Source organism: Bubalus bubalis, chromosome 14 (genome assembly GCF_019923935.1).
Source record: "Bubalus bubalis isolate 160015118507 breed Murrah chromosome 14, NDDB_SH_1, whole genome shotgun sequence".
NCBI lineage: Eukaryota > Metazoa > Chordata > Mammalia > Artiodactyla > Bovidae > Bubalus > Bubalus bubalis.
In genome coordinates this window covers 75140103-75163452 of record NC_059170.1, presented here as the reverse complement: position 1 = coordinate 75163452, position 23350 = coordinate 75140103, and the positions used below count along the sequence as shown (strand labels likewise).

Genomic DNA, 23350 nt, shown 5'->3' with positions numbered 1-23350 from the left:
ACAAATGTCATTATTAGGTTAATTAACCCTTTTTGAAAATAAATCCACACTTAGAGTTGCTTAGAGAGTTAAAACACTCTCTTTAAATTTATTTTTTTATTTTCCTTTTCCTCTGCTTGATGTTGTGCAGATATGATGCTATATAGTTTTCAGACTTTTTGCTTCATGTTGAGGTGTTTTTCAATATGTCAAAATAAAAATATAGTAATAAGCCATTGATCACTGTAGGATCAATACCTATCGAGTATTTTTTTTTCCCCTCCAGGTTAAAATAGACCTTGTTTTTATCAGTGTAGAGAAAAACATGTAGGTGTTTCATAGTGGCAGATAATAGCACACTCCAAATAGTAATTCATAGAAACTCTTTTTAATTTTTTTTTAATTCACTGTATTCAGTCTGATCTGTTTTTGTAGGGGGGTAAGAGATCCAAATTTATATCCCCCCAATTGATGATATAATTATGGGCAATGAGTTCTTTGTCATATGTACGTATGTGCCTGTGTATGTGTGTGTATATATATATGTGCACACACACATTTTTTTTTTTTCTGGTGGAGACAAAGAAGACATTTATTTGGGCAACTCAAAAACTTGTACAAGTTTGATCCTTTCCATATGGCCATATATCTGGCTGCCAGATTCTTGGTTCAGCCCATTTTCTGTCTCCTAAATCTCTCTTTGTGCTTTTCTGTGAGCAAAGCACATCTTGAAGTTTCTGTGAGTTCCCTGTTAGGGCAGCTTCCAGTTTCACTGAGCAATCCAGGAAATGATCTCTGTTGTCTTACAGAAAAGGTTCACTAAATTCAACAAATGTACCTCTTTAAAAAATTCACTTTACCGTACAAGGATGTATCTTCCTTTGCTATGGAGGCAGAGCAGCAAAATGAAAAGATCAGACATGTGGAAGGCCAGGATAGTTCAGTTTCTGGCTCTGTCATCGACTGCCTGTGTGTCCTTGGGGTGCTCTGCAAACGCTCTGAGCCCTAGTTTACTTTCCATAAATAGGACCACCAGTGGTACCTATGTCGCAAAACTGGTGTAAGTGTGTAAATATTAAGTGCAGTGATTCAAGTGAAGGGTGGAGTCACGCTACACTGATTCATACGAAGTGAACAGCAAGCAGCGAGTCATAGTAGTAACATCCCCGGTGGCGCAGACGGTAAAGAATCTGCTTGCAATGCAGGAGACTCGGGATTGATCCCTGGGTTGGGAAGATCCTCTGGAGAAGGGAATGGCAACCCACTGCAGTATTCTTTCCTGGTGAATTCCATGGACAGAGGAGCCTGGCGAGCTAATGGTCCACGGGGTCGCAAACTGTCAGACACGACTGAATGACCTACACACACATACTGTGCTGGGGCATCCATACTGAGACAGTGGTTCTCAAATTTGAATGTGCCTCAGAATCCCCTGGAGTGCTTATTAAAGCCCAGCTCTCTGGGCCCCACTTGCAGAATTCTGATTCTGTAGGTCTGGGGTGGGGAACGAAAATTTGCATTTCTAACAAGTTCTCTGATGATGCTAATGCTGCTGGCCCTGGAACCATACTTTGAGGACCATCGAACCAGGCATTCATACTCCAGACTATTTCCCTTGGGTAGTTTGGTCAAGGATCAGAAGGGCTAGCTCCTTCAGCCTTTGGGTGATAGATCTAAAACCGGAACCTCCTCAGCTCAGGGCTGACCCAGTGTCTGTTTATCAAAGTGCTCAATCCCTGGCTTGACTCACAGCTATCTCAAGTATTTATACCCACATTCATAGCCTTCTGGTCTTCCCTGGTGGCTGTCTCCTGCCAATGAGGGAGACAAAAGTTTGATCCCTGGTTTGGGAAGATCCCCTGGAGAAGGAAATGTCAACCCATTTCAGTATTCTTGCCTGGAGAATCCCATGGACAGAGGAGTCTGGAGGGCTACAGTCCATGGGGTTGCAAACAGTCAGACACGACTTAGCGACTAAACACCACCACAGCATTCTACGTCTTATCAACACCTTCTGGTTTTTTGCATTCTCGACCTTCAAGGAGTCACTCCCTAGCTTACTCCAGGGCAGCTCTCACTCCTGGAGTGTGGCACAGGACTGCCACCAGCTTGCCTCAATCTTAACTCCCCGTGGCAGAGCAGATGTCACAACCTCTGTGTCCCTACCACCGCTGATCGCAGTTCTGTTGGGTGTGCTGAAATTATTTTGCTCTGACTACTTTTCAGGAGAGAATCTTTCTCTCGGGTTTTTTCAGAGGGGGACTGGCATATGCTGAGCAGACAACACACAGATCCTTGAAGAGAGTGGGGAGTGGCTAGAACCAAAAGCTTTCATCCCCTTGCACTTCATTGAAAAGGTCGCCTCGCCTTGGTGGCCCTTTATTCCAATCAACCTCTTAACTAGCTGTGGACCCTTCTCAAACATCATTTGCTTATTTTGGGTTCAAACGTGGGTGGCATCTATCACTCATTATTCACGACAGGCCTTTGCTAAGGGCTTTACACACATCTCCTTTCATCTTCCCAGCGGGTCTATGGTCTGGGAAAGGGGTGGGAAAGGGGTGGTAAAGGTGCTCACGGAAACTGTAACCATTCCCAAGAGCTCTGATGGAAACACCGACCCGCCCCTGACCTCTTGCCGATGTCCTCCATTAGCTAATCCATGGTGCTGCCCACAGAATCAGCCTCCCTGGGCACCGAGCAGGTAGAGGGTGAGAGAGAACCCATCAGGGTGCAGACAGAGGACAGAGAACTTCGCATTCCTAGGGGAAGATTTAAGAAACTAAGGCTTTGCAGTGTTAAGGACTTGCCCAAGGTAGATCTTTTACTGAGTAACGGAACTGGTACTTGAACCCAGGACCATTTGACTCATGAGATGATGATGTCAGTGGAGCACACCTTCCTCTGAGGGGCCAGAGAACAGGTTGACAGTATTACAAAGCGAATCATGTGTATCATCAGTATCATTCCTTTACGGGGTGTTCTTTCCTCCATTTTGAAATACTCTCAAAACTGAAGGATCAATAGTTATTTATGGAAAAATGTACATTTTTTTCACTCTGATAGACACTTGGTGATGAGTATGACGGTCAGAATTACGCCTTAGGGAATTGGCTTTTCTCTGCCCCTGGGGCACACAGTTAACCCTTATCAGAATGTCCACTTTAGTTCCGGAAAGACTCAATTGTGGGTGCCTAAAAAGGAAACTGACTTTTCAAAAAAAAAAATCTTTATATACATCTAAGTTTGAGAAATTTAACTCTAAGTTCAGCATAAAAATAATGCATGATCATTTATTGGAAGAATTTCAACTTTAAAATAAGGCTATTACCTTGATTTTGCAGAGCTCCCACTTTCTGAAGAACTTCTTCTCCCCTTCAAAGGCAGAATTTTATTACTGAGGGTCCTATTAATGTTCAAATGTGACTTACAGGTCAAAAAAAATATCACAGTTTTAAGTGCATTGGATGGATTTGCAGAAACAATTTTAAGTCACTGTTTGTTTCAACTGAAGTATCCAGCTAACAGGTGAATGAAAAGTATTGCTGCTGCTCCTGTAAGCTGACTGCTTGGTGAACTAGGCTCCTGTTAAAGAATATTCTCTCACCCATGGTAACAAATATGACTGGCTCATTCATTTATTCGTTACTTTTTTCCCCTCTCTCTATATATAGTTGAGTACCTATTATGTGACGAACATGACCCTTCAAGCACGCTATGTTAATTCTACACTTTGACAAGAGACTGCCGTGGTAGCATGATTGTTGAGAGTACCTGTATTGTGTCCAGCACTTACATAAACCTCCAGGCTTCTCCAAGAGCCTCTTACATTCTTACTGTTATTTCCACTTTATCCTTGTTCATCTGAGGCTCAGAGAAATCAAACAATTTGGTAAAAGTCAGAGTTAGTACATGGTAGAGTTGTGATGTCAATACTTTCTACCGTATTTGTACCTATTGTTCCTTTTTGAGCATCTGTGGAGATGTCACCTCAGCTGGACTATTGGCAGCCAGAGTCCAACTGAATCCTGATGCCTCAACTTGTGAAAAATCTAATTATTGAAAACTTGGGATTAAGCTGAAGTAGAAGTTGGAATCATATTAGGGTAGAAGGCTCTTGAGACCGGTAGCCAGGTTGGGCCCTTTCCTTCTGGGCTACTAGAATGGCCATGCTGAAGTTTCCAGAATTCATACTATCTGTAGATGCTGGCTGCTCATTAGGGACCCCCTTACCATCCCTCTAGCCCAGGGAAGATGATTTTTCTGCCAAACACTTCTATTATGGGATGTGGCTTCTTCCCTGGGCCTCAGAGAGTGACTTGATCAGAATCCCTGGATTCTGAAGAAAGAACTGAATCAAGGGTTTCATGGAACTTGGCAGGGCTTACATACTAGGATCCTGGAATCTATCATCATAGTCATGATTAAACCGCCTCCGCCCCCGGCCCCACCAGCCAAGGCCAGGGATTTGGTCCCATTAATGAGCCAGCAAGCCCAGGAAAACCTGAGGACAGATCTAGGTGGGACCATGGTAGGTAGACTTTGACAGTCATGATTCTCCTAGGTTCCCTGTTCAGAGGGTGACATAGGATCTCTAGGGAATAAGGCCCTTGTTCTAAGCTTACTTCCCAGATTGTCAGGGGCTCCACTGAAGGGGGGTATCTGGAGAGAGAGCTGGCTTTTGACATCCTTGGAGACATTTCCTGGGCTTCAGGGCAATCACAGGCATGTTTTAGGAATGATGATTTAGTGGAAGACTTGAGGCCAGGAACAATCTGATCTTTCAGGCTATGGTCCTCAAACTTGGAAGTCATGGAAAGGCTCAGGATGACTTGCTAGTTTACTGGGTCTGGCTTTTTATGCCAAGTCACCAGGCAACTGCTTAAATTTAGTGTGTCTTTGTCCAGTATCAAGCTTGTATGTAGAGAACTGTGTAGTCCAAGACTGATACGGATTCATTGGTTTCTCTGTATAATTGGTAGTAATTGGGGGATGAGTCTTATGCATGTAGATTGCAGGGGTGGAGGGCTTGAGTCTTGACTTGCTCGAGCAAGGGGGCACAGCTCTGGGCTCATGGGTGCTGTCCAGGAGGTCTCACAGCAGGTATCAGGGGAAAAATATCCAGTCCTTACAGGGTAGTGGGGCCAAATAGATAATTTACCATGGATATGGAATCAGGAACCCTATTAAGTTAAATTAAGTTCACAGCTGGGCTTGTGCTTTGCTCAAAAATGGTGCCTAGATTTCATCTTGACCAATCAGTAATGGTTGCATGATACACTGTGTGGAAAAAGCCTGAGGAGGATGGCATGCTTGATTCATAATGTCTGTATCTGCTTGAGGTAAGCAGGGAGCAGAGGCTATGTGCTGACTATTATTCATTCCTACCTGAGTTTGCGCTACACTTACAGAGCTGTGAGCATAGCATCGGTCCCCACACTGGGCAAGACAAACCAACCTGTGAGTGAAGTCACCTAGGCAACCCACTTCTCCAGCACAGCTGTTTTGAACTATTTCCATATTTTCCAAGTTCATGAAATCATGACAGTTCTCTGTGCTCAGAAGATAACCCCTTTGGCTTTCCTGAGAGGAAGGAAGACATTGGACAATAGTTGCCCTGCTTCCTGCCACCATCACCCAACATCTCTTATCTTCCCCATCCTTCCTCTTGTGTTTTCTTTCCATGACAGAGGATAAAGCAGCCTCCCTCCCTTTTAGAACTGGCTTCTCATCCTTTTTTTCTATCCCCAGTTACTCATAACTTAAAAGAAAATAGCTGATGTGGAAAAAATAAGGTTTTATCAGAAAGGCATTCCCAGTCTCAAAGGCCCTTCCCGCACCATCCTGACCTCCTCTGAACCTGAGAATGATTTTCACAGACTACTATTTTTCTTTGTTTCAAATTAATTTTTCTCTGTCATCAAGCTATCAGAGTACAACCCCAGTGCTAACCAACTGTGCATGGAATTTGCATAATTTTATAAAATGCAGGCAATCAGAAGTGGAGACTTAGCTTCCTGGTTCCCACTTATTGAGTTTGTGAGTATTGAGTCTCACATTGGTCTAATTTTGTTTGATTACCTGAGTTGAGGTTCATGTTAAATATAAGACTGTATTTTGCCATCCAGGAGTTCAAAAGAAATGTAGTTCATGTCTGTTATTAAAATTGTGTTCTGGTACATTTGAGGTACTAAGATCTATATTCAGAAACAGGTCTCAAATATTATAATATTTCCTGTTTATCTGAAGTCAAGATTTTGGATTGTTGTTATGTTTTCTGAACTTGCTCTCTTCCTAATTTGACCTTATTCCGAAAACAACTTATTAATATTTAAGTAGTTAATCCAAGTACTGTCTTCCTTCAAAAACAACCCACATGTCTCATTAGCACCTCAGAACATTGGTATCGATTACAGTTTTCTTGCTTATTTGTGCAATCTTTGTTCGCTGAGTTTTATAGTATTTACTAAATCTTTCTGTACCATGTATCATGAGTGAGAACAAATGTTTTTCATATCATGTATGTATATATTAATTTTATACTCCTCTTGTACACTTTGGAGTAATTTTTTATGTAAGTCTTCACAAAGAGGGAATTATGAGATTTGGTTTCTAAAATTCTCCCTTTTGAAGGAATGTGAATTTGTGCTAAAAAAATAAATGTACTTGTTGAATATTTCTTTAAGATAGAGACAAAAGGAAATAGTTCTGTTTGGTGGTGTCTTTAAAGACTTGGCAAGACTGTCAGTAAGAAAGAAAAGAGCCAAAAATCACTTCTTCCAAGAAGAGGAGGAGAAATTGAAAATGCCTTTTGCAAGGGGACAGCACCGTATGGGGTGGTTTGTGACAAAATTTTAATGAAAAGCAAGCTTCTTCATTGAAATCTAATAAATAATAGACCAGAAAAAGAAGGCTTAGCCATTTTATTTTTAAATAAGTTGGTGAAATAGATAATTTGGACCTCTGAGACAAGAATTTGTTGGGTTCATTGGTCATTTTTAGGACAGATTTGACCTTTCCATAAAGTGTGAAGGGTCTTTATCTTCTATAAAGTTATGCCCTTAAGGAGCGAGCTGCATTCATTCCTTAATAAAGTTATAAAGGAGAAAGAGAAAGTGCTCTGACCCGTCAGATGTGCAGCTGCCACAGAGAATTCTCTCAAGAAAATAGCTTTAAAGGCCAGAACCTAGGGAGTTCTGAGGCCAGCAACCCCCTTTGATTTCTAAAGGAACAATTGTGGCTTCTAGTTTTCCAAATTGCAAATTAGGGGACTAGAAAAGTATTTGATGTTAGTTCACTGAACTCTCTTGTCAGCCAACCCATAAACAGAATTAATTGCCTCCCATGAATCCAGCACTAGAATGGAGGACTGGTAGAAACAGCCCTTCGGCTCAGTATTTATGAAAAGAGTGAGTGTCCATTTAAAAGGCGTGATACCTGCACTTCTTTAACTTAATGGTTAACCCATTTGGTTTCTAAGTCTTAGAAGGAACGACGTAAAAATGATTAAGTTTAAAGGACTCTATTTCAGGAATTGGGGTTTGGGTTTTCTTTTTCTGTGTTGTTACAAATCACAAATTAAGCATAGCATGGTGCTAAAACAAGCTTAATAGTGATATTAATGCATAAAAGCAAGCTTTTCAAATTGAGAATCAGTACCTGGAGCAACTCATAAACTATTCTTCATAATCTTTTTGGTCTGTATTTGCAAATGATCAGTGGCTTTTGTTTGTTTGTTTTGTCTGTGGGTGTCTGTATTTGGTTTAAATGCTAAACCTGGCCATCTTTGGACATCAAATTGAACTTGAAGGTACAAGGTACATTGAAATGCTGCGTTTGTTGGATCTACCTATTGGTCTTTGGGAAACTAAGGTGGTAAAAATGGGAAAAAGCTAGAATTTTGTCAGTTGGATGGACTTAAACATGGTAAAAACAACAACAACAACAAAACCTCCTTGCGCTTCTTAATCTGTAAAATGGACATGAGTTATATATAGCACTGACTGTTACCATCAATTTTGCTGCTTTATTCCTCACCATGTTTGATAAACCAGGGTCTACACATCTAGAGCCCCTTTCCCCTGAGATTAGTTTTATTGATTTTTGTGATACGAATGCTACTAGACATGTTCTTGTGGTACATCCAAGGTGGAAGGTATGAGTTTCTTTTCCTAAACTCATGTAGCCCCAAAAGCCATTTCTGAAGCATGTGGGTCCCCTCCTCTCTGTAAAGGTTCCCCCTTCTCCCTAAATTTCCCTGAAATTTCACCATTTGGAGTGTGTTCCTTTTTGTTTGGCAGAGTTCCTAACTCTGAGACTCCTGACCACAATGCATCATGATTTCTCTTAAAGTTTTATCAACGCCTGAAGTTGGGGCTCAGAGGGGCCCCAAGACCCGCGACTAGACTCTGAGAGCTGACGGAAAGAGGAGGAGGAGGCCCAGAAGGCAGTCTAGGTGGGTGAAAGGTAGCGCTGTTAGGAAGATGGACCCACACACACTTATTTCAAGAGTTACCTGGACACTCCATGAACTGTTTAAGAATTTTTTTCAATCTATTTTTCTGAAAAGAAAGGATTCTTACAGTCTAAATTAAATAAGATTTTCAGCTGGGTTTTACTAATCCATGTGAAGTTTTTATTGGTTTAGACTCTCTCTCATTTTTATCTAACATGGAAATTAAAATCCCAGGTTAATTTCCATTTGTACAAATTAGTGAGAGGCTTAAGGAGGAAGAGGGAAGGAGCCTTGCTTACTTGCCCTCTAACCTAGTGTTCACCTTGAGGATTATTTAACGTGGCAGGCGGTGGCAAAGCACTGCATCTGGCCTCTCTTGCAACGTTATCTCAACTCTCGATTGACAAATGCTTCTGACACGGAAACCTAGTACTGTTCTAAAACAGGAAAAAATAGATATAATTCAGATATGGGATAATAAAAGTGGCTCCTCTAAACATCTCAGATGAATTAGACCTCTAAGGGGGAACCATGTTGCAAGTGTCGAAGATAAAATAGAGTGGAATTTTTTCATAAAATAGAATGAGATTGTGTTGTTGTCAGTTGTCAGAGGCAATGAACGCCCGTGGGAGCAGTGGCATGTCATCCTGCGCTGTTGCTTTTTAGTGGTTTTAATGGGTAGTGCTAACTGAAAAACTACCTGGCGGAGTTAATCGAGGTTGACGCTAGTTAGTTGTTACTGAGGACAGAGTCACGTTAATTGTAGATTGCGGGGCAGATAAAGGGCTAGGCTTTTCTACGACGTGGGTCTTAGCTAAGTTCAGAAGTAAGCTGTTTTTAAATCATAAAGTTTTAGTGCAATTCAATTATTATACAGCAAGAGTAACTTCCCATTTAACGTGGGGGCAGTTGGGAACATGAGTGCTGTGTACTTGGGCAGTTGGCGTGCTCTCCTTAAGGCGTCATAAATCAGCAGGGAAATTAGCTGAGGCTCATCACTTGCACACACATTTACACAACAGTATTTCTCAGATGAGCACCCATCTCATGTCACCTTCAAGATTTTGGCCCCCTGCACTATTTGCTTAATCTTTTCCTCTAAGCTAATTTAATTCTTTCTTTGCCTTTACTTATCTTTGACATAAGCAGTACTACCCATGAATGCAAAGGTTTGATGTTGTCGTATTTTTATTATTATGCATTAAAAGTACATAATTGGTGCAAAGTAAAAAAAACTTAATTAAAAAAAATTACAGAATATCATGTACCACTCGAAAATGTCCCACATTTGGGATAGACTTATGTAATCTCTACATGCACTATTCATTTTTATAATTGCATGCTTTTGCATTTTTATACTTTCAGAATCATTAATTTCCCCCCCTTGGTTGAAATTGGAAATGCATTTGTGCATATAAAATATTGGAATGCAAATAAAACATGCATTCCCTATAATTACCTCTTGGTCTATTCTGGAATTATAATAGCGAATACTAGTTAGAGCAGGCACCCTTTGGGACACTGATGGCAGAGCCTTCCTGTACTGGCTGCTGGCTGTGGAGAGCCCTGAGGCGAGTGAGCAGAGTGAAGCCCAGGCTCTGAGAGTGACGCCTGCCCAGGCTGAAAAGAGGTCCTGGGGGAGCTGACCAGGCATTTTCATCCCTTTACTGGGGAAGCACCACCATGGTGGCGCTTCTCCAACTATGCTTTTACATTGAAATGGAAATTGGTTCCTTTTGTTGTTGGGCCTTTGGATTTGTTAGCTACTTGATATCTCTTTGTTATTTTTGCAGTTGGTCATGAGTGATTTTATTGCAATATGTATCTCATTATCTTTTTTTTTTTTCTTTTTTTTAAATTGAGGTAGAGTTGCAGATGCAGAGACTCAGATGGTAAAGAATCTGCCTGCAATGCAGGAGACCCAGGGTCGATCCCTGGGTAGGGAAGATCTCCTGGAGAAGGGAATGGCAACCCACTCCAGTATTCTTGCCTGGAGAGTGCCATGGACAGAGGAGCCTGGTGAGATACAGTCTGTGGGGTTTCAAAGAGTCAGACACGACTGAGTGACTAACACTTTCTCTTTCATGGTTGCCTTATGATGTTGTGCTTGTTTCTAAGGTACAGCAGAGTGCACCAGCTATACATATACCTGTGTCCCCTCCTTTTTGGATCTCCTTCCCATTTAGGTCACCACAGAGCATTGAATAGAGGCCCCTGTGCTACACAGCACATTTTCATTGGTTATCTATCTTATACATGTGCCGTGCTGAGCTTAGTCACTCTGACTTAGTCATGTCCGACTCTTTGCAACCCCATGGACTGTAGCCCACCAGGCTTCTCTGTCCATGGGGATTCTCCAGACAAGAATACTGGAGCAGGTTGCCATGCCCTCCTCCAGGGGATCTTCCCAACCCAGGGATGGAACCCAGGTCTCCTGCATTGCAGGCGGATTCTTTACTGTCTGAGCCACCAGGGAAGCATAGTGTGTATATGTCAGTCCCCATCTCTCAATTTATCCCACCCTGCCCTCTCCCCGCCTTGGTGTCCACACATCTGTGTCTTTATTTCTGCTTTGCAAATAAGTTTGTCTGTACCATTTTTCTAGCTTCTGCATGTATATTTTAATTGATTCCTCCTTTGCTTTCCTCTGATGATATTGACATTCTGACATTCACTCTCATCTCCTGCTCATCTTTCCAAGGCTTATCCAGCCTTGAAACTGAATGTACAAAGTTGCTTTGAAGCTAACTAGACCTCTCTTTGTTTTCTCTTACTGAACTTGACGTTGGATTTAGTCACCTGCTTTCACATGTTGCTAATAGTTGTATGTGTCATCTGTTGTATTTCCACATCCCAGCAGGCCAGGAACACAAAGGAAGTAAAGGATTTATGTGATGTAAGTGTATATTTTTATACACATGACATGAGAAATATAATGAGATGGTTTATAAATAATGACAAATGTCTTTTAAGAGTGGGAGGTTCTTGGCAATGGCTCAGGATAGCTTCTGGAGAGGTCCAGATATTTAGACACACAAATAACGAAGTGGGACATTTTTTTTTCCCCCTCCTTCCTTTTCAAATTCCTTTTTCCTGTCCTGCTTCCTGTGGTGGATGAGAAGACAAAGAATTGAACTGGCAGATTCTACTTTAGTCTAAACCGGGAAACCAAGATTTGCATTTTTAAAACAAGTCCTGGCACTCCCATCCAGGCTCAGTCCTGTACGTGGGCCAGGGCTTTTTCTTTGGCATTACATCTGCAGGTAGAGCTTCTGGAAAACCTGCTGATTAGCCAGGTCCTTCTCTTGTATGTTCCCCATGTCCAGACTTTATCCCTCAAGTACCCCAAACTGGAATGAATCATACACCCAGTCAGATTTCTTTCAGCCATTTCTCCTCAATGCTCCTTCTCAACAGTGCTGGTTCTATCCTGTATCACAATTAACCTCTAGGACTTGTTAAAACACAGATTGTTGGGCCTCACCCTCAGATTTCAGATTAGGTAGGCCTGGGGTGGGACCTGAGAATTTGCATTTATAACAAGTTCCCAGGTTGTTGATGCTAATGGTCTGGAGCCTACACCTAAGAACCATTGCACAATATTTCCCCTTCCCCTCATTTCAGGCCTCATTGAACTGAGGCTAAGTTTATGTAGGTGCTGGTTTAGTTGTCCTCCAAGTGATCTTTGTTTATCCACATACTTGCTTGCAACACGTCCCAAGCTCCCCAAGGGGAAAGTACAGGAGAAGGTTCAGCAGTGATTCTTCTGGACCCCTTCCTTGCTTCCCCTACTCCTGCCAGCTCCTCCTCATCATCCCAGCCCTTCTTCCAGTCCCCCAACACATTAAACAACCAGCCCCCGGCCCACAGAGACCCAGCACACAGAGCATAGAATAAAAGAGGACTGAATGCTTTGAATTTCGGTGCCATCAAGATGTAGGACTCTGGGGGCCTCTTTCATAATGGGAGTTCACACGTATATAGAACCTTTAGCTCCCTGTCTGGCCACATTTCCTAGGAAACGTGCTTGCAATAACTGACTTACCAGAAGAGGTAGCCTTAGGCCTAGACCAGTCTAGACAGCCCCATGCTTAGTGAGAAGGACTTAGAAAACTCTGTCTCATTCGGTTACTCAACGGGAAACCTTCTTGGCACCACCCAGGGGAGTGCCTCCTGTCAGAAATTCCTTCCCAAAGAGAATAAGAGCAAGGGAATCCAAGAAGGGAGAAAAGACGAGGGGGTGGACCAGGGCTTTCCTCACCATTTCTGATTCAGCGTAAATCAGCCACCTAGACTCACAAGCCTGTGAGCCTCAGCCCTCTGCAGCCCTCTGGGCCTTCTGCTCACCACACCCTCCACTGAGAAACTTTCTTCCCTCTTCAGCCAGTTCCCATCCTTCATTATTCAGTGCATGTTGAGATGACAGTCATACAGTCTACCACTCCTGTGAATGTTTTATTATATCCCTGGGTGAAAAAGTGGCAGATCTCCCCCCACCCCCACCCTGGAAGTTTCCCACACCATCCTGCTCACAGACTTTCCAGGCGGTCTCTGCTGTCTCTTGCTTTTAAATGTAATGACTTAGTGTTTGGGGCTCAATTCCCTGGCCTGATCAGTCTTGAGAGTGTTTATGTGCCAGAGCTGATAATGACAAAGACTGTTTTCGTGTGTTTTCTTTTCTCATGTGGAGGATTAATATTCTGCAATCCATCTGCCATATTGTGTGTCTTTTTCACAGAGACTTTTATTAGAAAAGTAAATTCTTAACCTGTCTTTCACTGTGACCCTTAAAAAGTCTTCTTCTTGTCTCACCTTTGCTAAAGAATTCAAGGGGAAAGCAGGCTTCTGGTTCCTCACTATTTCTAGGGGTAGGATTCCTCGAAGAATCTAGAAAGGCATCTTACAGGTGGGAGTTTCTGTCTCATTAGGGGGGGTCTCCTTCTGTGACATCACCTACACATGTGATGAGTGATTTTTAGTGACTTCTTTTCATCCATTAATACAGACTGAAGACTAGAAATTGAGGCTCTGGCAAGGGTGAACAACCAATAAAACATGTCTCTCCGCTCATATTTCCTCCTGCTTGAATCCTTTTCTGAGAGAGTGGTGTGGAACAGTGCTGGTTTGACTAAAAACTGCTGAGTTTTATTTCACACTAATAACACCTGGCATCTTTATGTGCGAAGGATAAATTAAGCACTCAGTGAACACCGAGTCAATGTGGTTTTCACCATGAGGTAGCTTATTCCACACTCATTACGTATACCGAGAACTCTATGCTTGTGACAGTGTGAGTGTGTGGATATGTATGCAAGCTTTCACAAGACATTCATTGCCGTGGCCACTTTGCTCATTTTAGGTAGAGGCAGCATTTATGATGTATTATGTTCAGTTATTTACATGGATCCTGAGAATTCTGGAGGTGAAATAGCTCTTTAGAATCATTTAATCCAAAAATCTCATCTTATAGATTGAAGAAATCAAGAACCAGGGTGATTATTTTGGTGTGTCCTGTGAATTTGGTCAGAATCAAAGCTGGAAATCAGGAATTATATCCTCAGTCCAGGGAGGTTTCTTCCACACGGTTCCTCAAAACATAAACAAAGTGTTCAAATATAGGAATATTTGGAGACAATTGGTTGCACAGTTTTACAGAATTTGAAGTTACTATTTTAAAATGATCCTAAGATACATTTTTTCATATTTTTAATATGCTTTGTTTTGAATTTACCTTACAGAAAAGATTTAGATTTGCAAAAATAATTCCAAGTTTTTTTTTATATAACATCTTTTTCATTCTACTTCCTCTATTGATAATACATTATAAAACCATTTGATGATTATCAAAAACAAGAGTTTTACATTAATATTATATCATTAGATAAACTTCAGACCTATTCAGATTTTGCCAGTTTTTCCCCCAACACTTTTTTTTCTTTTTGTTGCAGGATCCTATCTTAGATCTGACTTTGTATTTCTTTGTTATTCTTGTTAGAGTCTATAGCCATTTCTGAGTTTCTGCTTGTCTTTTATGATCTCGACACACTTGAAGAGTACTGGTCAGTTATTTTGTAATTTTCTTCCTTCTAACTAGTACATAAAATACTGGTACATCTTATGATATATACCCCTGGAGAAGGAAGTGGCAGCCCACTCCAGTATTCTTGCCTGGAGAACCCCATGGACAGAGGAGCCTGGTGGGCTACAGTCCGTGGGGTCGCAAAGAATTGGCCATGACTGAGCGAATACTGCTATGATATATACTGTGCTTTAAATCACTGCCATGCAGTGTGTGGATCAGTATCAGCATCTATTAAAAGTCTATTTCTTCCGCTCTAGGTTCAGTGCTATAATTTCTTTGAGGTAAGAGTTGAATAATGTTTTTTAAAGTAAAATCCTACTAAAGAGTAGAGAAAATAAGTATTAGAGGTGGAAAATAAGTGAAAATAGAAGTAAAGTAAAATCCTAATAAAGAGTAGATGAAAATAAGCACTACAGGTGGATGATTATTCAAGTAATCAAGAAAGTGCCATGACTGATACATCACACGTCGGGAAGGGGATGGGCACAGGATCCCATTCTATGCAACTTTTTTATTCCATGTGACAAATAGGAATGATTATTTAGAGTATTTCTCCAAGGATGTTGTGAGATTTCAAGAAGTTCTGCAATACTAATGGCAGAATAATACTAGAATTAATAATACTAATTCTAAGTAACTAAAGCTCCATGCCAGTAGGGGATAGAAGGTTACCCTACAGCAGATCCATGGAAACACCAAGCAAGCACAAATCCATAGAAAGAATGCCGCCTCCTCTCCTTCTTCATCTTCCCTTTCTTTCTTCTCTCTGTCCTTACTTCTTCCTCTTTTATTTCTCCTCCTCTTCTCTTTTTCTACTTCCAGCTCTTCTTTCTCCAGCTCTTCTTCCTCCTCTGTATCTTTCTTCTCTTTCTCATCCCCCCTCCTCTCTCCCCAGTGCTCTTCTTCTTACTTGCTCACATTTTCCTTCTCCCCACATCAGCACCTACTAAGGGAATGTTCCATTGTGTAATCCCCAAGCCATGAAATTGCTGAAACCAAAGTCTGGGAAAGAAAACTCCAAGGACACGAAATAAGCTTCCTTGAGTGCGTGCATACTAAGTCCCTTCAGTTGTGTCTGACTCTGCGACCCTATGGTGTCCATGGGATTCTCCAGGTGAGAATACTGGACTGGGTTGCCATGCCCTCCTCCAGGGGATCTTCCTGACCCAGGGATCAAACCCCCATCTCTTAGATCTCCTGCATTAGTAGGCAGGTTCTTTACCACTAGTGCCACCTGGGAAGCTCCAAAAGAAGTTTCCTTACCTAAATCATTTAACATCTTAATTGCAGACTGTATTGTGGAGAAAGCATCTCAGGAGACGACAGTATGCTGGTCCAATGGGTCTTTTCCCTCCTAACTTTATAGGGTAGTGTAGGATGCAGTGATCATGGTGTCTTAAGCTGGTGTTAAATCAGGATAAAATGGAGATCCTGTACCACCTCTAAGCACCCCGCCCCAAGGCACAAGCTCACAGCACAGTGCAGTGGGCACCTGGCCTTGTGGTCAGTGACGCTGGGGTAGGCGCAGAGGCCACCGAGTGGTCTCACATCAGCGTTCAAGACGCACGCCAAGGGTAGCTGTCACCTCAGACGGCCTGCGCTTTCGGGCTCCGAGTTCTCCAGTCTTTCCTGCAGCCGTCGGACGGGCTCCTGCTCTGTCCTTCACACTTCCTCCTAATAATTCCATTACTCAGAGGAAGGAGACCTGGGAGTGGGAGATGACTCAGAGCTCCTTAGGCAACAGACACCTGGGTTTCAACTTGGCTCTGTGGACTGCCGCAGTCCTGGCTTCTGTGGCAACCTGAAGGCACAGGAAATCTGAGATTTAAGGCTGTGAATTCAGTATTGACGTGAAAGACGCCACTTGTGTTGTGCTGAGGCAGGCATGCTGATTATGTAACAGCTTCCAACACATTCCCGGCTGGTGGTGGGTTTTGATTGACATTTTATGGGCCTTATTACTCTTGAAAACAACACTAAAATTGCCATGACAAGCTCAAGATGGAAATATGAATACATGAGCCTCTCCCTGCTGAACTAGAAAATGACTCTTCAGAATTCTTCCTGGAGGAAGGTGAAAAAATATTTTTTAAAAATATTCACGTGGATTCATAATGATGTTTTCTTTTGTTCCCTGAAGGAGAAAGATCCCCTAATCTTAGAACAATTTGAACATACCCTGGATTCAAGGACTTTTCCTTTTTTTTTTTTTTAACAACTTACAAATGAATGTTCACTTTTGAAGTAGAAAATGAATTGCATAAAATATAGATGGTTTAATAAATATTGTCTTTACAGCAGTTAATATAGAGTTTATTTGGCAACTCATTGGTAGAGAGGGTTCATCATTTTAACAACACAGAGATGGAAATGCAGCAGAAATGCAAATCCCATGAATGAACTTGGGAGATTTTTCTATTTTCTGTATACAACAAAGCTTTGACGTGGAATGAAGTTTCAAAACAGTCAATGAGGGGACTTGCCTGGCGGTCCAGTGGGTAAGACTGCACTTCCACTACAGGAGGCACAGGTTTGATCCCTGGTTCAGGAATTAAGATCCTACATGTGCAGCACAGCAAAAAAAAAAAAAAAAAGATATATAAATGACATGTCTCATTTGTTTTAATTGAATTATTGGCTCTCCCTGAATACTTTGGGAGTTTGCTTCAATAGCAAAAACTCTGAATCCGAGTTTCCATCTTTCCAGTTTCCTTCTGATTTTATATAATTGAAATATATGTATTAGACTGTATTCATGCCAGTCAGTGCCCCTGAATTTCTAAATGATAATTATCTGCTTTATTATACAAGTAATAGTAATAATAGCAATGGCCGTGGAAATAATTCTGTTTATTGAGTTTTGAGGTCTTATTTTTTAACTCTTAAACTTAAGCAGTCTGGTTTCCATAACTGTCTACTCTGCTCCAGGGTTATTTTCTAAAGTCACGCTCAGCTCAGAATGGGAAGGCAGCAGGTTTCCTGTCACTTTTCTCCCGAGTTGAGTGCCTTATGCCCTGTGAAGAGGTGAGCACACATTCAAGCAGGCATGGGAAGAAAGGCACAGAATGAGAGAAAAAACCTTTGTGAAATACTCTAAATGAAAGATGTTATTTCAAGTTGTGGGGAGTATGCAGTTAGAAATGATAGTACAGTTGAGGCAGAACGATCATTTTTCTGGAAGCACATGTTCAATGTTGGCAAAGCTTAAGTTGTTTTTGACAAACCTGTTTTCATGTAGAAAGTACGATAAATGGACAGCAGATGTTTGCTTTTAAGGAGCCTGCTTTTGATTGGCCAGCCAGGTAAGGATGCATGTGGCGACTGTTACAAAGCAGCTGGTGTCAATTTAAGAAAATGATGTTCTGCCCTCTTCTGCTTTGACCAGTCAGAGCAGCGATATCCATATTTTAAAGTTATATATTCACCATTTATATATATATGCATATATACTAAGAACTTAATTACAGAGGTGATAAATTTTATGTAGTATAAAACTGTGCATACCCAGCATTTTAAAAAGTCTACTTTTGCTTCATCATTATAAAGTAACTGAAGGCATGGCTGTTGCTGTCCTATTTAGACACATTTTAACACCCAAAATCTAGGAAGGAAATGACGGTGAAGTTGAAGAATATGACCTCTGCTCTGAGGTTGAAGAATATGACCTCTGCTCAGATAATCTATGTTTATACGAACAGTCAAGGGAGATGGGAAATAGGTTCTTTCTTTCTTTCTTTAAATTATTCACTATTAACACTCATGGGGTAAACGATGATGAGACAAAAATCCTAAAGTGATTTCCCTTTTGGATAGCTGATGTTTAAATTCCATAAGCAATGTATGGCAAAACCAAGACAATATTGTAAAGTAAAAAAATAAATAAATAAAATAATAAATTCCATAAGCAATAAAGCTGCTGTTGGTAGAGTTATTTTAAATGCTGTCTTATTAAGCTGGATTATTTCTTTCCTTGTCTTCATTATTTTTATTTTAATTGAGTACAGTACACTCATCTTAATCCATATGAACTTGTGTAACCACCTCCAATTAAGATAGAACATGTCCAACATCCCAGAGTGTTCTTTCATCACCTTTCTCATTTCATCGTTTCCTCCCATACAAATTTTTAATTCATCCATGTCATTGTGTATTGAAGCAGTGCACTTTTTAATCAGTATTGTATTCTATGTACATGCTAATATTTATCCATTCTTCTCTTGATGAGTATTTGAGTTTTCCCCATTCACAATTCGGCTTTTGTAAATAAACCTGCTAAGGACATTCTTAAAGCTGTCTTTTGGTGAGTAAATGCATTTACTTGTTCTGGATATACATCTGGAGTTGAACTGCTGGTTCATTGGGTAGGCATATCCAGGGTTTTGAGCATTCTGGTGGAATGTATTGTGTCTCACTGGGGTTTTAATTTGGAATTTTTTGAGAAGAAATGATATTGAATACTTTTTCATATGCTTATCTGTCATTCATATCCCCTCTCTTAGTGGGTGTTTCTTCAAGTCTTTGCTTACTTTTAGATCAGATTGCTTACCCCTCACCCTCAACGGTGTGGTAGACCTCTTACTTTGTATATGAGTCCAATGTCAGTATGCAGACTGTGAGTGTCATCTCCCAGTCTCTGTTTTGCCATTTACTTCTTAACATTAACTTTTGAGAAACAGAATTTTTTATAAATTGGACTTCAATAAAATTATTTTTCTTATATAATTAGTGATCATTGTATTTTGTTTATATTTTTTTGCACATCCCACTTCTTGTTTTCATAATTAGCCAAATTTCTTCTTTGTGTTCTGTGTGAGAAGTCTTTTCCTATTTTATTTCTTACCTTCTTGAAATATTTTGAACAAAACAGCGATGCTATGACTTAGACTTCATTATGAATAGTATTTGCTACTGTCCAACAAATATTATAGTACCTATGCTACAGTTGGGATGATATGTATAAAAATTCTAGTCAAATATAAGTGGTTGCCTTACAGTTTATACTGTTGTACTGTGACACTTCCTGGTCTTATTAAAGATTTAAGACTGTTATTTTTATGCTTAAGTGTCTTTGGCACCTATAAATTTTAAGTTATTACATCTAAGTCCTGGGCAGGTAAGCTGTTTACCATATATAATGGCAGTCTGGAGGTACCAGATCTTTAAATTACATCATAGGTCAAGTTTTTGGAGTAACGCTTAAAATTTCTCTTTCAAAAGCATTTCTCATATCTTTTTGACGTGTTGACCCAGGGAAGTAAAATAAAGGAAATGACACTCCCTTTAAGTGTGTGTACAATCGTTTGGCTCCTGTGGCTGCATACACTACGGTTCTCAGCCAAGTTCTTTTTCAGTTTGTTGGACTGAAACAACGTGTTAGAGCAACAGTTTTCAGTCTTAATTCTTTATTAGCATCATCTGCAAAGCTTGTATAAAATAAACTGTTCGGCCCCCGACCCTGGGAACTCTCTGAATTACTTGCGCATCCAGACATCAGTGAGCTGTGAAAGTTCCCAAAACGATTGCCTCACGGAGCCTGGACTGTGGCTCTTCTATTGGCTTAGGGCTGGGCACTCGAACTTCAGCATGCGGAAGAGCCAGATGTGCTGCTTTTCTAGAAAATTCTCAGCTGTGGCTGAGGCCAGTGGTTGGAGATTCCAGCTTGAGCACCACTGCCTCGGAGAATCCTTGCCACTCTGGCCACCCAGCTAACCTGCTGGCCATCTTCATCCTTTGCCTTCTCAGATCTGCTACTCAGAGCCCTGGTTTTCAAATTTTGCTTCATTTTTCACTGTACTACACTGTACTTACCCTCTCATTTCCTTAGAGACAGCTTTAGGGTTGACTGTGTATTACTTGACCTCTCTTCAAAAGAACTGTTTCTCCTTCCATGTGAGATGTGAAATGACTTTTGTTAGTAGGTACCCATTATCAAAGAGTGAAGGTATCTAAAAAGAGGGATTTGAGAATGAAACCTAGAAGCAAATAGAAATCACCTTAGAGCTATTCAATCAACCAGAAAATCAGGTTTTCAAATTATAGCGCAAATGTCCAGTTTAAAAAAAAAAAAATAATCTCTCCAGGAATAGAAACGAATCTCATCCACTAATGTATCAATAGTAGTAGTATGAGGGTTTGGGGGTTATCAGTGATTTGATAGCCTGTAGTTTTTTTTGTTATCTGTGTGTCCTCATGTTTTTTTTCTTTCACAATAAAATTCTATAATAAAATTAAAACAATTTAAAAGCTGAATATAAAAAAGAAACATTCATTCAGCAGAGATTGCATGAAACTACCTTTACCTACAACCATGCCAACCACAACAAAAGTCTCAGCAGAAAAATACGATCTTTTATAAACACAGAAGCTTACAGCCCTGTTGAGCAGACAAGACCCCCCCGTTTACATTTTCACAAATTTAGCAAGATGTTGAGTCTCCTTATAGTAGTAAGAAAAATATATAAAGACATTAATGATCATTGACTGTGGAGGATAGTTTCTTAGGCTGTTAAGTGCCTTTGATTTTTTTTTTTTCTAAAGAAAACTTGAAAGGATTTGGCCTGGTAAAAGCTGCTTTTAACTTGAATCTACACCTTTCATTTTTCAAGTCTTAAAGAGTTTTATTCATTTATATTAGATTCAGATGGATAAGGATCAGCTTCTTTCAATTTGGATGATAGGCCCTCCAAGAATGCAATGGACGTTTATTCACTGGAAGCATATAACTGTTTTAAACATAGATAAATCAAGGCTCAGTTAATAAACATAAATAAATTGAGGCTCAGTTAATGACCATTAAGATTTAGATCTCCAGGAGGTAGCAAGAGACTGTTTATAAACTGAGGTGACAGTTTGGTGGACATGCAGCCCATGCCCATCCTCTTCCATCATCACCACCATCGTCATCATTACCAATAATGCAATTATCACCGTCACAATTTGTGGCTCAGCTGGCAAAGAATCCGCCTGCAATGTGGGAGACCTGGGTTCGATACCTGGGTTGGGAAGATCCCCTGGAGAAGGGAAAGGCTACCCATTCCAGTATTCTGGCCTGGAGAATTCCATGGACTGTACAGTCCATGGGGTCACAAAGAGTCAGACATGACGAACTAAGCACAGAACTTTGCCAACAAAAGTCCATCTAGTCAAAGCTATGGTTTTTCCAGTAGTCATGTATGGATATATGGGCTTCCCTGATAGCTCAGTTGGTAAAGAATCTACCTGCACTGCAGAAGACTCTGGTTTGACTCCTGGGTCTGGAAGATCTGCTGGAGAAGGGAAAGGCTACCCACTTCAGTATTCTGGCCTGGAAAATTCCAAAGGGGTTGCAAAAAGTCAGACACAACTGAATGACTTTCACTTTCACTGCATGTATGGATGTGAGAGTTGGACCATAAAGAAAGCTGAGTGCCAAAAAATTGATGCTTTTGAACTGTGGTGTTGGAGAAGACTGTTGAGAGTCCTTGGGACTGTAAGGAGATCAAACCAACCTTGAATATTCATTAGAAGGATTGATGCTAAAGCTGAAGCTTTACTTTGGTCACCAGATGCAAAGAACTGACTCACTGAAAAAGACACTATTGCTGGGAAAGATTAAGGGCAGGAGGAGAAGAGGGTGACAGAGAACGAAATGATTGGATGGCATCATTGACTCAATTTACATGAGTTTGAGCAAACTCCAGGAGATAGTGAAGGATAAGGGAGGCTGGCTTGCTGCAGTCCATGGGGTTGCAAAAAGTCGACCATGACTTAGTGACTGAACAACAACATTTTTTTCCAAGTCTGGCAAAGCCAGTTTTCCCTGAAGTGGGAGGGAAGCTGTTTCTTCAGTTAAATACCAGAGAAAGTTACCGAGTTATATTCATAGCCATGTTGCATGAGAAACCAGTGTCTTTAAACACTCTTCAGTTACTCTCAATACAATATGAGATGCTCTCAGTATGAAAGGCACATGGGAACTAAGTACCCCTGGAACAGTTAATCCACATTTCCCAGCCCATGCAAATTGAGTGGTAGACTCCAACTGGCATCGATAGGCAAAATGGGGTGAAATCTCTAAACAACTTACTTATTTTACTATTACTTTTTCTCTTTTTGTTCCAAATATCTATGATTATCTAATAAGTCACTCTTGAACCTAGGGCCCTAAAATAATTCATTATCATGTTTCATAATTCCATGAGTGGTCTGGGCTGAGCAGGGCCTTTCTCACCCAGGGTGTCTCATGCAATTGCAAGTAATGGCTGCGAGGTTGGGGTCTCTACTAAGCTCTGTGTGTAAGATGGTATTTTGAGTCTCATGTCTGGGATGGCTGGAACAACCTCTCCACACAGCCTCTTCACATGACTGGATTGGGCTTTCTCACGGAAGGATAGTGTCAAGGTAACAGGACTTCTTATGTGGCATCTGATTCCACCCGTAATGAATGTTCCAAGGGGCAGAAAGCAGAAACTTCCAGGCAAGCTCAGGCTGTGGGTGGAACTGTCACTCTGTCCTGTCTGCTGAAGTCTACTGGTCACAGTGGTCACAGGCCCACGTGGATTCAAGAGGGTGGAGGAATAGTCTTCTCCTCACGAGTGAGGTCACACTGTGGAAGAGAACGTGGGCTGGAAAACATCCCTGCAGCCGTCTTTGAAAATTTCAGTCTGCCGCCCATTCCCTTCCTCGTTCCTTCTCTGTCCCTGACATCTGCCTTCACCCTTCTTCCCGAGCATAAGGTTGAATCTGTATGAGGTTAATGTACAGTGTTTCATCACCGCTGCTGTACTTTCCAGTGCTTTTAGTACTTTACACACATTTCACATACTCAACAAGTCTTTATTTACATGGTGCTGACG

The 23350-nt window shown here is 41.0% G+C and overlaps 1 protein-coding gene across 3 annotated transcripts in view; it reads left to right on the top strand.

Moving 5' to 3' along the window:
- MACROD2 (mono-ADP ribosylhydrolase 2) overlaps nt 1-23350 on the top strand; it is a 2318987-nt gene that overhangs the window by 1056356 nt on the left and 1239281 nt on the right. The gene's annotated exons all lie outside the window — the stretch shown is intronic.